Below are 14,173 nucleotides of genomic sequence, written 5' to 3'. Positions count from 1 at the left end.
CTTTAAATCATAAAATTTACATAAACTAGCATATATATATATATCTTAAATCAAACTCTACACCTTAATAATCAACCTTAACTTCGTGAATAAATACTCTAGTCCAGACTATGAATGAATCTTGAAACCTTGAAGAATTATGCTATCTCCCACTTGCCTTGAATAAACTAGAATTTTGGCCACTAGGAGCCTTAGGGTTTCAATGTAGAAAAATGTTTAGCAAGGATGCAGTGTTTTCGTTTTGACAGAATAGGATAGTGAGCTGGGGTTCAAAAATATGATAGGGGCTCAGGGTGTAATGTATCTTGGCCAAAGAAGATATGAAGATGAAAATGAAGAGTGTTTTTGCACACATGCTTGTTCGAAAATGGTGAAGGAAATGGAAGGCTTAAGGACCTATTTATAGTCTCCAAGCATAACATCCTACCTAGTTTATCTCCCAACATTTCTCAACCTCCTTTCAAATTTTGAAAACTCCCTCCAAGCCTTCCCTCTTAAATTTCGGCCAGTCCTAGTCTTGTGGTAACCAATTTTCTTCATTTTCTCTTTTGATGCCACACACCCTTCACTAGTTGTTAAAGACCAAAACAAGTCCACTTAGCTGCTTGTTTCTAGCCTACACTCCAGCCTACATGCCACCTATGCCTATTATTCCTCAAGTTTAATTGTTTAAATTCTATTCAAGTCTTCCCTCCATAAGCCTACATACTATATGTAGGAAATACATATTGCATGATCTTTATTTATTTTCATGCAATTTATATATTATCAAACAAACATGCAAATTCCTAGAACATGCTCATATGAAATTGATACAAATACATAGTAAAGTAAAAACTTACATTACGCAGCGGAACTGGAACAACTCCATCCTTCAATCCTTCTAATCCTTGATTCATTTCTGTAGCAGAGTATTATCAAGAGATTGAACAAGATCAGCAACACAGTCTTCCTCACCAAGCCTTTGATCAACCTAGAACTAGTGTGGGTTGGTTCTCAACACATGAGATGGAGATCTAAAAGAGAAGAAAAGATAGTGGCAAAGAAAGGAATAGAGTGCCTATGTTTTCACTTACCTAATGAATCAATTGAGACTGACTTATGAAAACCCTAGATATCATATTCCTTATATAGACAACTTAATGGATTTTATTTGAATTTAAATTTAAATTAATTAAAAATAATAAACAAAAAATAAAAGCCTTGGGCTGCCATAAATGGACTTGGGCCCAATCTTTTTGTTTTGAATTTAAATCCCAATTGGGCCTAAATTCAAAACATTTTATTTATTTTTTTAATTAATTAATTAAATCCTTATTCAAATTAACTAATTATAATTTGGAACTTGATTTACCAATTTATTAATATTAATAAATTTACCCAAAGATTCTCTTTTATTCTCTAAATCTCATATCTCTATAAATTTTCCAAAAATTGGCCTAGTCAACTTTAAAAATCCTAATTTATAATTAAATTAATTGATTGAGACATTCTAGATGATTTACTCAAAGGTGATGCGGGGACCATGGATCCATGAAATCAAGCTCCAACAAGTTACCGTGACTTTATTTACGAATAATTTCACTACCTTATTAATTCTTTGTGACTCCACTATAGACTCAGAATTGAACTCTTGAATTCATAGAACATATTTTCCAAACCATAAATACATTATCCATTGTTATAACTATTACAGTCAGTCAGTCATCTATCGATGACTTACTAACGAGATGGGTGCAAATTACTGTTTTACCCCTCATCAGTATTTTATCCTTAACTCCCACTAAGTTCCTTATAAATGATATTTCTATGAACTTAATCACATAAATGAGATCTCAGTCATTTAACCTTTTGAACAAAGCAATTAAAGAAATCATTTTTTCACTTCTCATATAGAATTTATACTCCCACTCAATTACACTACTAAATCTCCAAGATGTAAGTATGGGCTAGACCGTAGGGTAAGTTGGTAACGAACAAGTCAAAAGATTTAAATAATATAATTAGCATAATATTATCACTCAGAATTAAGATCGACTTAACATATGGTCAACGTTGTGACATTGATTAGATTCGATAACAACGAAACTTATTTATCAATCAATATCGGTCCTAGTCTGATGTAACTAAATACATCTGATCATATCTACTTGGTCGATACCTTGGACAAGACATCACACCCTGAATGTGTAGCTTCGAGATTCTTTCGAATTCGCTATTGCCTCATTACTGTCACTAGACAAAATGAGTGGTTTATCCATTTCTAGAATAACACCGAGATTCGTATAGAACTTCCTTAGCCAGACTATTACCTTAGCCGCCATAGATGCAACTATGTACTGAGCCTCCAAGGTGGATTCTGAAATGACAAATAGCCTAACTCTTCTCCAAATCACAGCTACTGAGGTGGCAAACAACCTATCGCTTCTCCAAATCATAGCTTGTAGTGCACCAAAAAAAATTTAGCTATTAAAATTTTTGTGTTTTATTTTATTTAATTGTTAAGTGTTGTGAATTATTTTATTTAATTGTTTGTTAAATTAATTGATAGAATTGTTTGGTGGAATTTTTGTGAATTTAAATTTGTTAATTGTTTATTTGATTATTTATTTTAATATGTGAATAACTGCGTAACTTGTTTTATTATTAGTGTTACATTTTATTAAGTGTGACAAATTATGTGATTAAAATATGTTATTTTTTTTCCATTTTATGAGTGTGTGTCGAATATTGGTGTGTGTGTGTGTGTGTGTGTGTGAATGTGTTTTATTTTATTTATTTATTTTTCCCTTTATAGAAAAGGAAAGGGTAGTATGAATCTAGACTTAATGTGAGTCTTGAACATTTTTCATTTTATTAAGAAAAGAAAAGAAAATAGAAAATAAAAGAAATATAAGTTGTCATCTTGTAGGAAAAGATGACAAGGCTTATCTTTGATTTGGTTCACATTAGGATAAGGGTTTAGGTGAGGTGTAAGGAGAGGGAATGGTGGGATTTAGTTTAATTTGTGGGATAGGAATTTAGCTTTTCACACTTGAGTCCTCTTCTTAAGGTTAGGTCACTAGAGGCTATAAATAGAAGAACATGGGACCCTTGGGAATTCTTTTATTGGCTGCCAAAATTTGGGAGGAGAAGAAAAGAGAGAGAGAACTCGTGGGAGAAAGAAAGAAGAGAAAGGAAGAAGGGCTCGAGGTCTCTAAGGTATGGGTTTTGTGATTTTCTTTTTCCCTTCTTCTTGGTTCTAGTTTAATGGAAGTCTTTGGTGGTGCTAGGTTCTAATCCCACAAGAGCATAAGGATTGTTGTTAGGGTTTCAACCAACAAGAGGGTAAGGGTGTTTTGATTTCCTAATTTTGATCTATTTGAGATTTTTTATTTGTATGGTCTAATGATTTGGTCTTAACAATAAGGTGTTGGAGACTAGCAAAAAGAGGGTGACCATAACTATTTTTGGGTTCTTTGATTTCTATCAAAGGAGGTAATGGAACCTCTATTCTTGATTTGGTTCTTATTGTTGTAACCTTTTTATATGTATACTCATGGTATGTGTGTGTATTGGATTGATTATTGATTTATGGTGTTATGTAAATCTCTTATTATGAACATTTGTATTGATATTAAATCATAAGCATGGTGGTGGATATGTTGCCTAAGGTTTTTCATATGATTTGATGATAGGTATGGTTTGGCTTAAGGATCCTATGTGTAAGCATGCAAGGGTTTTAATTTGTGATCTACCAAATATGATGATGGGTGTGTTTTCATTTTTTTAAAAACATGAAAGGATTTGATCATTTTGGGCTATAAGGGTTTCGGCCTATAGGGTGTGATGCATGTTGAGATGTTTTTATTTTTGTGTCACTTATACATGTTAGGAACATGCTAGGTTAATTTGAATAAAAGAAAGGAATGTCTTGAATTTTTTTTATAAATTGATATATTAGTGATTTCATGAAGATTATGGATTGGGTTTTGAGAAACATCAATTAAAGATGAATTTCATGATGATTTATGATTGTTGATTTTGTAAATAAATGGTGAATAAGTTTGATGAAATAATGATATGCATGCATAAGAAATGTCTCTAATGATATGCTGTATTTGTGAGAATAAAATGGTGTTTTAATTCACACTTAAAATGATATTTTTGCACAAATAATTACCTACAGATTTTTTTATATTTTGATGAAAATATGAGTTTAAAAAAATGAAAATGGTGATTTTAATGATATAATTGGTTGCTGGAATTTTTGTAAAAAAAATGTGAAGTTGTATTTTAATAAAAGAAATTTGGTGAGTATCTTAAAATAAATTAATATCCCAAACTATGGAAATATTAAAAGTGGTATTTTTAATATAACATGAGTGTTCATTTTAATAGTTATGATTTTTCTTTATTTTGATTAAGAAAAATGTTGAATTTAGTTCACTTGTGAATTTTAAGTAAATAAAATTTGGCTGAAAGTTTAGTTAAATATTTATAAAAATAATCATTGGATTTTCACATGTGAATTTATTTTATTTTAAATTCAATCTTTAAAAATAACACAAGTAAAAATGTATTTTTCCACATCTAAAAATTATATTTTTCTCACATTAAATTTAGAAATTTGTTAATTGGATTATAATGTTATTTTCTAAATAAACATGTTAAATTATGAGTATTTTACATAATTGTTAGTCTTTGTTATTTTATGGAAATTAAAAGTGATTAATAGAATAATTATATATATTTTTTAATGGTTGATATGCTTTGGAGGATTAATCAACTTGAGAATTTTAAAGAGATAAATAATGGTAATCAAAGCATGTTACAATTTTGTTATTTTCATAACGATAGAAGTAAGATATGTAGAATTATCGTTTTTAACGCCACTTTTACACAACGTTCCCACGTATGCATGTCGCGTGCAAATTCATTTTTACGTTCAAAAATATGTCTATTATGCAACCATGTAGTTTTTATAGCAAGATCATGCATGCAATATAGAATGTGCATTATTCTTTTATGACCTTATGTGTAATTATGTATTGTTTAGATGTTGTGCGTAACTCTCACCATGTGTGCATGGCCCATGCACACATGAGCTATATGAGTGGGAAAAATGGAGTTTATGTGATGCTAAGGAATGTTATTTTGATTATGGTATAGGCTCGTTGAGAAGTTGTTGTTTTACTTAGCTTGGACCTGAGGTAAGGAAGTTAGATAGAATTTATGTTTATTTATGCTGTGAATGGTAAGATTGTTGGTATGAAAGTGTTATGATTCTTTGCGCTATGAATTATGGAATGCTTTAATATGATGATATATGTTTGGATTGTATGAATGTTGTGTGCTATGAATGGATGTTAGCGTGATGAACGCGACACATCAAAAAGGGGTTGCTAAGGATATGAAGACGTAACCCGAGTTACTAAGGATATGAAGATGTAACTCCAAGGGCGGACGCGCCGAGGTTATTCAAGGACCAAAGATCTTGTTTACCTCAAAGGGTGACATGGACAAGTTAGCAAGCCATGTTCACAAGGAAATATTTATGATGATGTTAATGTAGACGTGACTGTGTTTATGCTTATGATATTGACACCATTATGACAATGATGATATGATGTATAAAGATGGACGAATGTGTTTGTGACTTGTTGCATCTTACTTGTTGTTGTTTGTACTTCCTTACTGGGCTTTTAGCTCACCCCCTTACTTTTCATTCCAGGTAGCAAATAGGTTTCTCTATGGCACGCGTGGTGATGTGGGAAGTTCTGTCAACCTGGTGTGTATGGCGTGGGGGCATCCTATGGACGAGAAACGATCATTTTAAAACGTCATTTTCTTTTAATAACGTTATGTTTAATGGGACTTTTTAAATTTATCAGTGGGACTTGAACTTTTGGTTGTTTAAGAACTTTGAATGAAAAACTAATATTTTTCTTTTTAAACTATTGGGCCCAACTTGCATGTTTTTAGCAAGACCCCACTGAAATCTTTATAATAAGTGGCTTTCTCTTATAAACCAATGAATATGTGAATGTTTTACAAAGCACTAGACTAGGGTGTTTTACATAGCTCCACCCCCAAGAGCAAACATCATTTTCAGAAGTAGACTTCTTGTCATCAACATCAGTCTAAAATCTGAATTTGTGTAGCCTAACTGGTTCAAAGACCCACCTGAAAAGACTAACATATAGTCTATAGTCCATCAAAGATATCGACCTCCATCTATTGTATATTTCCAAGGTTTTATTGACACTTTCTCACCACTCCCACTACATAGCAGATCTCTAGTGACAACACACAACATAGTATGCATTAGACTTCTAATTGCAAATGCATAAGGAATTCGTTATATCTTTTATTTCTCTTGAGGAGTCTATGGAGATAGCTACTTAGAAAAATAAATTCCATGTCAAGACGCTAAACATTATTTCTTGGAATTTGTTGAAGAGTAACGACCAAGCACCTCACCTAAGTAGGTCGCTTGAGTTAGAGCCAAAATTTAGTTATTTCTATCCCTGATGTTCTGGATACCAAGAACACGACTTGCTAAAACGAAATTTGGAATTTTGTTTCCAGCCAGTTCTTTATGTTTGATAATTTCTTGACATTGTTTCCAATGAATAAGATATCATCTACATAAAGGATTAAGAACACCACAATGTATTTTTCCCAAATTTTCAAACACAAGAGTCAACTACATTTTGTTCAAAACCATAGGTCTTAATGTTTCCATTTAACCTTAAGTTCCAGGAGCACGAAGCTTGTTTAAGTCCATAGATTGACCTACTCAGCTTGCCAACTTTCTTTTTCAACTACATTAAATTCTTCTGATTAATCCATTTAAATGGTCTCATAAAGATAACCATTAAAAATGCTTATTTGATGTCCATTTTCCTTATCTCTTAATCAAGAGTTGTGGCTATGGATAAGAGTATACTAAATTAATTTTAACATGGCTACCGGAGAAAAAGTTTTCTTTAAGTCAACTTTCTCTTTCTGCCATGAGTCGAGCCTTTATTTTCTCGACCTTTCCATCAGATCCTCTCTTCTTCTTCTTATAGATCCACTTTCACCCCCGGGGCCTAAAGTCCAATGGCACATCTACAAGATCTCAAACAAATTAAGAGTACTTAGACTCTATTTCCTGGTACTTGGCTTCGAGTGAAAAGATCCCTTTCAGACTTACCCATTGCCTATTTAAAGGCCAACGAATCATTGTTACTTGTGTCCCCAACCAACTTGTAGGTTTCACTATCCATATCGTAGGTACCGATTTCTGAGAAACCCTCCCACTATGACGAGGCACTGTAACTTTCTGACTTGGATTAGTGGTTTCTAAATCTACCTTGTTTTCATCGAGTTGTGTTAGTGAGGATGGAATAATAGTTTATCATTTTTCCATTGAATACTATTTTGCTATGAGACTTGAAATTCATTATGTAGTCGTTATCCATAAAAGTAGCATTTGTAGAGCCAAACACTTTCTTGTCTATTGGACTATAAAACAGACAAGCTTGAGTACCTTTAGAATAGCTATCAAACAAGCAAACCCTAGTTTTTTGTTCTAGCTTTCCTACCTTTTTCCTCATGGCATAAACATGACACCCCAAATTCCATAATGACGTAAACCAGGTTTACGCCCATTTCATAATTCTAGTGGTGTCTTGGAGACAACTTTTGAGACGGCACAACATTTAAAAAATGTCCATGTGGTCTATGTTAGGAGTGTGTCCTAAAAGCATGTAAAGACATTTTTTTTTTCTGTGAATAAATAAATACGATGGGTTTATTATTATTGTTATATTTAGATTGTTAAATTATTGTTTGAATAATTTTGTAAATATCAGAAAAATTCCATATTCATTATTGAGGATGTGATCTTGTATTAGTACGAGAGAATTAAGATCACATGAATGAATAAAAATAGTCAACAACAATAAATTAAAGTTGTGGAATTCTTTAATTGGAGTTGTAAGTACGGTTTACTGAGTATCATAATGATACAAATAATCTAGATTCGGATTATTGATGTGGTAAGACATCTCGGTAAAGGTGCTTTATATAATATGATTATATATGACAAGGACCGATATGAATTAAAGTCCTTATCCAAAAACCATTTAATAATAAAGACTTATAATTCATATCATAACAGATGATCATTTATAGATCAACCTAAATCCTGAGTGTTCATGAACTCCTGTTCATGTTTATTAAATCTTTTGATTCATTCGTTAAGGTCTCTTCAAAGAATGAGGCTAATGACTTTTGTTTTGGAGATTTAATATCATGGATGGCTGGGAACATGTATCAACAATACGGAATCTAATCTTTCCTAACGGATCGTATATTAGCTCCCTTAAGGGTTAATTCTGGAACTGAATGATTTTGAGCTCAAATCTATAATTAGATTATAGATTAATTATTCACTAGTGAATTAATGGTACTTAAGGAATAAGAAGTAAATTAGAAAGGTAAAATGGTAATTCTTCCATTCTAATTTATGAACTAATTAATTAGAGGGTTGAACTATTGCAAGATGGTTATATCAATGGACGACTTAAGAAAAAGATTTCTGTAAAAGTATATCTATAACATAAAGAGTGCAATTCTGAATTTATAGTGGAGTAATATCAGAATTAATAAATTAACTATTATAATTAAAGAGTTTAATTATTTAGTTTCAATTTATTGGAGCTTAATGTTATAGGTCCATGGTCCCCGAAATGGCTCAAATAATCACTGTCAAAGGCAAATACAAAAATGGGCAAAAAGGACTTATGTGATAAGTAAAATATTTTTCTATGTATCAAACATAATTATTGATTAATTATGTGTAATTAATTAATTAAGAATTAATTAATTATTTGATTTATCAGAAATATAATTAATTTTGAATTAATTTATTTTTGGGATTTTTGGTATTTAAATAATAATAAAATTGGGAAAAATCACATGCCTGCACATACATGTGGTACACGTGTGGCACAGTGCACAGGCACTGTGCTACACGCATAAGAGATAGACTTGGTCTCTTGATTCCACAATTTTAGTTATTTAAATATTAAATAAATAATGAGATATTTTGATTTGATTTAAATATTATTATTTAAACAAAAATCTGATAACTGATCAGTTATTTTGAATTTGTTTAAAATAACAAATATTTTAATATATTGGATATTATTAAATATTGGATATCAGTTTTCACAAAACGTAAGTTTTCAGGGATAGAAAAATATCTAGGATTCTCTCAGAGAAAAAGATCAGTGACAAAAACAAAGGTCATTGTTCTTCACAAAACCTAGGTCCAAACTTTATCAGATCTCATGTGTTGAGAATATCTGATAAATAGTTATTGCCTATTATCTGTATAGCGAGCCCACACTCGTTCTTTGGGTGACTGAGAACATTTTGGAAGATCTTGGTGTGAGATCTCAAGGATTCAGCCATATGAAAAGATAGCAGCAAGGAAGGACCTGAGGTAATGTTTCTATTCTTGTCATTGATTCAATATATATATGAGTGTGAAGAAGTAGATCTAGAAATCTTATGGGATTAATCTAACAATTTGATTGTTGTTCCGCTACGCATAATCTCTGATTTGATCAATAAAAACCAACAGTCTAGGTAGTATGTCTCCAGAAAAGATCTGGGTAAGAAGTTGGTAGAGTTGAATAGCTTATCATAGAACACACATTTTCATGAACGTGCAATTCACACCACTCAGCAACACTGTTATGTTGCGAAGTCCTATGGACAGTTGCTTTAGACAATTCTCCAAGTTCAATTAAATGATCTTGATTCTGATTATCCAAATATCCTCCACCCCAATCAGATCGCAAGATCTTTAACGTTTTACCTAATGTGGTTTTAAAGCTATATCAATGAATTCTTTGAACTTCTTAACAAATTTGCAGAATTCCTATGCTTTAGGTACTTACATGAGTGTCTAGAACAATCGTCAATGAAGGTGACGAAATACTCATAACTACCCCTCACTTGAACATTCATATGTCCCCGGACATTTGAACATACTAGCCCTAGTGGTTCTTTGGCCCTTTCTCCTATCACAGAGAATGGATGCTTTGACATTCTACCCTCGAGACTAGATTCACAAACAGGTGGTCGCCCTAGGTGAGTTCCCTCAAAGGCCCAGCCTTTGTTAGTCTTTGAATCCTATCATAGCAAATATGATCAAAGCAAAAATGCCAAAGGTACGTCATTTCTAATGTTATTGACCTTTTGTCGTTTAACGGTCCTAGAATTAGCTATCTTAAACAACTCATTATTTAGAACATAGGGTTCGTTTAGTTGCAATAGGTATAGCCCGTTTTTCATACATCCACCCCACAATTCACATCCATTTAAGGAAATAGGATTTTATTACTTGTGAAAGTAACTACAAATTGTTGTTGATGTAATAAGAAAAACTGAAATTAAAATTTCCATTGAAAATCATAATAAAATAAACATTGTCTTAAAACAATATATTTATTTCCAAAATTCATTCAAGCTTATCATTTTGCTTTGTTTGATACGAACAACCCTTGATGGATTCCAAGTTGTGGCTTTTTATCCTTCATGGCTTTCCCAATGCTAAAAAAGGTGTAAAAGGTACATGCATGTTTAGTAGATTTTGATTCAGCGATCCAAAACCGAAGTATCATCCTCTAAAATCACATGCATCCAAGACAAATTTTATTATCTTGGGTTCCATATGCCTTGAGTGCTGAGCAATCTTTTTCCAATTCCCAGTCTCCTTGCAGTTGGAAACACTCCCCTTTATTGTGTACTTATAATCAAGCCCTGCTCCAAGAAGCTTTGCAGCATTTGGTGCCTTGCCAGTGGACTTCTTGTTCTTTTTGTATGAATTTCTTCCTCTCTCGCTCTTCGAAGAAGAAGCTTAAAGCATCTTCTCCTTGAGCTTGTTTTGTAGTATTAGCATTCTTTCCTTTGCTCGAACCACCATCAACAATCCTCTTTGAAGGATTTGGTGATCGTTTCATAGCAAAAATAGGAATATCTTTGATTATCATGAACTCGATGTTGCCCATAATCAACACCATGTTGACGTTGGACAAACATTTCGTGAGGTTCTCTCCATAGAGTAACCTTTTAGAGATTAGAGAGAGTATAAGGTGGAAAGCCTAGGGCTACGATTATCAACTAAGTAGAAATCAACACATTGCTTGACAAACATTTATTCATTAATATTTTAGAGATAGTATAACATACAAAATGTTTTGAGATAAGAAAAATACTAAAACACTTATCTTCTATTTCTTAGGTACTTTAACTAGCCATGAACCCATGTGTCCCGGTAGGCGAGAGTCACAAATATTCACTTAGTTAAATAGAGAAACATCTCAATTAATAAAACGTAAGAATTTTATTAACTACCTATTCGATCTAATCAAAGTAACGAAAACTCATGTGCCCCGGTAGGCGAGAGTCACAAATATTTCTTACTTTATGAGTTTGGCCCACAGTTTCTATTATTATAGACTTAATTCCTATAGTCGTCGTAGGGATGAGTCTATAGAAGGTTCATCTATAACTATCTATCCTAAAAAATTTAACCATGTTAAGAAGTCTAGTGAACACCTGCTGTAGGGAGACGATGAGGCTCCACTGAACTCTAAACTTGTTAAATCAACGGTGGAGATCGAATTCAAAATTTTAAAACTCATTATTAAATATTTTAGTATTTTATTCTTTTTTAAAAAATATCAACTTAGGTTTGCCAAATTATTAAAATAATTAATAAATCAACTTAGGTTTTCCAAATTATTAAAATAATTAATAAACCAACTTAGGTTTGCCAAATTATTAAAATAATCAATAAACCAACTTAGATTTGCCAAATTAATAAAATAACTAATAAACCATAGTTTATAATTTTTCCATTAATTCTAAAATTGCCATTGAAAATTAATTCAAAAAATAGAATTAATATGTTTCTAATCAATTATTAGGTCCAACTAAAAAGAATAACCTAATACAATTAAGTCCAACATAGGTAAATGAGCATTAACAATTCGAGCTTGCATGGAGGAGAGCTGGGTTCAGTATGTCGGACCCACTACTAAGGCTCCCTAACTTCCACACAAAGCCCAAAAAGACAAGAATTTGAACCTTCATTTTATTAATTGTTATTCAATTGATTAAGTCAAATCTAGTAATGCAAAGCAAATGAGCCTTCACAAGTGGAACCACCCACAAGAGATGAATTTGAACTTTACATGTTCAATTAGGCCCAAATAAAACCTAACATTTTATGAAAGTTTTATTTGATTTTTACCAAATTTTTCAAGCACAAAAATTGGGTCATCATTATACTTATATTTAAAGCCCAAATGCAAAAAATAACTTAATAATGAGGATTGATATGTTAATAATAGGATGGGCCTAACATGTTACTCTATAAGCATATATCATTAAATTATGCAAATATACCACAACAATATACTATTTTGTAAAATACCATAATTAATTAACATAGAATTCATCAGACAAAATTCAGTATAATTAATTAAACAAGTTGCAAAGTATTAAATTAATTAAAATAGAATTTATCAAACAAAATTCAATTTCAAATAATTAATTTAACCTAGGTTGTTAAGTTGTTAGGAATGACAAGATATTTTATTTTTAAATATTTTAACCAATTTTAAAATATCAAAATATCTTTTAACCAAATTTAAAATATCTAAAATATCTAGAATTATCTGATAACTAATTATAAATATTTTAAACAATAAAAATATCTTGAATAATCAGATAACTAATTTTAATATTTTATTTATAACAAAATAAAAAAAATATCTTAAAATATCCTGATTATCAAATAACTAATTCAAAATATTTTAAAAAGCTAAAATATTTAAAATAATCAGATAATCAATTTTAAATATTTTAAACCTAACTGCACAAAATATCCAATTTAAAAAAATTTAAAAATTAAAAAAAAATTGCGAAAAAATGCCGACGCAGGTTCTGGCACCGACGCTGTACGGACGTCCGTACAGCCAGGTCCCAGCGGTGGCTTCATGTGTGCCCAGCACGCATACTGCAAAAATCAGTCCAAAATTTTTTTTTTTAAAAATCTGTGGAGTTTTTTAATCCAAAACAAGCTAAAAACAACCAAATTATTGCTAAATTTATATAAGAAAACATAAACATGCACCAATTAACATGTACTATCCAATTAATAACTAACATGTCAATCAATTTCATACATGTTCATTCATAAAAATAAACTAGAAACCTATGGCTCTGAGGCCAATTGTAGGAAATACATATTGCAGAATCTTTATTTATTTTCATACAATTTACATATTATCAAACAAACATGCAAATTCTTAGAACATGCTCCTATAAAATTGATACAAATACATAGTCAAGTAAAAACTTACATTATGCAACAGAACTGGAACTACTCCATCGTTCAATCTCTCTAACCCTTTATTCATTCTGTAGCAGAGTACTATCAAGAGATTGAACAAGATCAGCAACACAGTCTTCCTCACCAAGCCTTTGATCAACCTAGAACTAGTGTGGGCTGGTTCTCAACACATGAGATGGAGATCTAGAAGAGAAGACGAGAGAGTGGCTAAGAAATGATTAGAGTGTCTAGGTTTTCACTTACCCAATGAATCAACTGAGACTAACTTATGAAAACCCTAGATATCATATTCCTTATATAGACAACTTAATGAGCTTTATTTAAATATAAATTTAAATTAATTAAAAATAATAAACAAAAAATAAAAGCCTTGGGCTGCCATAAATGGACTTGGGTCCAATCTCTTTGTTTTGAATTTAAGGGAAATCTACAAAAATGCAATAAAAGTTTAAAAAAAAATGTGAAAAATACAATGCATTACAAAAATACGGAATTTTTGGATAAAAACACGGAATGGCCAAAGGGTAAATACGAAGTGGAAAAATCGTAAATAAAAGTTGTAAAATACAATTTTTTGTGATCAACGTTTACAAACTAGTAAATATCTGTTACAAACTTATAAATATCGGTTACATGTTTGTAAATAATATTTACAAAAATCAGTAATAGAATTGAAATTTTTTTTTTTTTTTTTGTAGATAAAACTTACAAACAAATTCGTAACTAAATTTTTTATTCTTGTAACAATAGTTTACAAATCTAGTTTTACAA

The 14,173-nt window shown here is 31.2% G+C and overlaps 1 long non-coding RNA gene across 1 annotated transcript; it reads left to right on the top strand.

Annotated features, from left to right (window-relative positions):
* Window positions 1-3,120: 3,120 nt before the first annotated feature.
* On the top strand, window positions 3,121-6,001 carry LOC133783932 (uncharacterized). Its single transcript, XR_009871034.1, has 4 exons — window positions 3,121-3,201; window positions 3,273-3,327; window positions 3,410-3,477; window positions 5,714-6,001. It is a non-coding gene; the product is annotated as an uncharacterized LOC133783932 (long non-coding RNA).
* Window positions 6,002-14,173: the final 8,172 nt, after the last annotated feature.

Source organism: Humulus lupulus, chromosome 6 (assembly GCF_963169125.1).
Source record: "Humulus lupulus chromosome 6, drHumLupu1.1, whole genome shotgun sequence".
In the NCBI taxonomy this organism is placed as follows: Eukaryota; Viridiplantae; Streptophyta; class Magnoliopsida; order Rosales; family Cannabaceae; genus Humulus; species Humulus lupulus.
This window is presented reverse-complemented; position numbering and strand designations above follow the sequence as displayed.